The sequence below is a fragment of the Hoplias malabaricus genome, chromosome 9 (genome assembly GCF_029633855.1).
Source record: "Hoplias malabaricus isolate fHopMal1 chromosome 9, fHopMal1.hap1, whole genome shotgun sequence".
In the NCBI taxonomy this organism is placed as follows: Eukaryota; Metazoa; Chordata; class Actinopteri; order Characiformes; family Erythrinidae; genus Hoplias; species Hoplias malabaricus.
Genome location: NC_089808.1, coordinates 44,500,404 through 44,502,109, shown reverse-complemented (window position 1 = coordinate 44,502,109; position 1,706 = coordinate 44,500,404). Strand labels below are relative to the sequence as shown.

General features: G+C 41.5%; 1 long non-coding RNA gene across 1 annotated transcript; it reads right to left on the bottom strand.

Annotated features, from left to right (window-relative positions):
• Positions 1-614: 614 nt before the first annotated feature.
• LOC136706883 (uncharacterized) lies at positions 615-1,030 on the bottom strand. Its single transcript, XR_010804162.1, has 3 exons — positions 918-1,030; positions 801-836; positions 615-714 (listed from the first exon to the last, which is right to left on the bottom strand). It is a non-coding gene; the product is annotated as an uncharacterized lncRNA (long non-coding RNA).
• Between the last annotated feature and the right edge of the window lie 676 nt (positions 1,031-1,706).

Below are 1,706 nucleotides of genomic sequence, written 5' to 3'. Positions count from 1 at the left end.
GCGATCTCCTGTGACATCTGTCTCATCAACGTTATAAGCTCAACAGGGTTGTTAGCGCAATTACAACCCCCCACCTGGTTTTGTTGTTGTTGTTGTTGTTGTTCGTGATCTTGATTGGATTTTATTTCATCCGTAACAGAGTCCCCAGGTTCGATCAGAGCATCATTTAACACATCATTCGGCACAACAGCAGCACCGTTGTCCTCCTTTACTGTAAAGCTGTTATCATTCCATGTTTTAATTAACTCATCAGACCATCCAGCGGCGCACAGACCAGGATCAACACAGTCCTCATACACCGACAGATCGAAAATGTCCAAATCTATGAACAGATCAAATAATGAAACACTCGTTAACACACAAACCTCATGTTATAAATAATACAAATAATATTTAATTGTGTTTTTATTACCGTTTTATTTGTGGATATCGTCCAATCTAAGACGTTTACCACTACTTGAGCGCGATGTTTGAGCACCACCAGATCCAAAACTACCACGTTTCCTTGTGGAACAGGCACCCTGATGTCCCTTGGGACGCTTTGATTGGATCGGGTAGGACTGCTTGTTAAACACGGCGTAAATGTTTGCGGCGCTTGGTCGTTGCTGGCGTACGTAGCATCCAATGGTTCAACAGCGGCAGAGGTGCCGGGAACAACTTCAAACCCTGGCGGTGTTAAGAGATTTGTTTCTTCAACCAAACGTGTCAACCCTACTACAGAGAACATATAAATTACACACTATTGCGCCACACAATCAAAATATAACACCATGAGTTATAAGATGTATCAGACAACCTACCAAGAGGATTTAAATACCCCGTAGCATCCACAGTTTCTGAAGAAATGAAAAAATAATCTCATGAATAACAACTAAAATCAAAAAAGACACATAAAATAATAAAGAGCAGAGTCATACCTTCACAAAGTTGTGATAAACCTTCAATGCTCCTAATGGCACGGATGGTTTCTAACTCAGATGTACCTAGACAAGATAAACCCTGTTAAGTGGGTAAGAAAATATTATATCACCGAAATTCTGACAAAAAATTAGGTAGAAATCTGTAGTTTAACACTTACAGAGAATGTAGGACTCCATTGCGACTTCCAAATAGTGTCGGTATAGGCTTTCTCACAAACACAGGATTCAAGTTAACTATACATACATGGGGGCTGTGGGTTTGTCAGGGGTGTGGTGTGGGTGTGAGGGGAAACCCATATAAGGGCATCCTGTACTGACCTGTCAGTCATAAGCCCGAGAATCAAACTGGTTAATTTTAACACCCCTAAAATATTCGCGAGGGCTGCTACCAAATGCTTTACCACGCCGTTTCTTCCTTGGCGCAAAAGCAACGTTGGTTTCAGAACTAATAGTTGGTGTAACTGTAGATTCTCTTAAAAGAGACTGATTTACACACACTGTAGACTGTAGACACGTTTTTTTAAAAAGCGTTTAGCCATAGAAATCCACCAGGGTCATTTTAAATACCACATGCAAGCACAACCCACCCAACATGTTGGGGGGTGTGAGGGTGTCAGGGGGTGGGGTGTAGGTGTGAGGGGAAGCCCATATAAGGACATCCTGTACTGACCTGTCACCTGGGTCATAAATCAGGGGTCATAAATCATGGGGTCATAAATCATTCACAGAGGTGTTTGACAGAAGGTGTAGTATATATACTACTAAAGTATGACTACAAAACTAAAA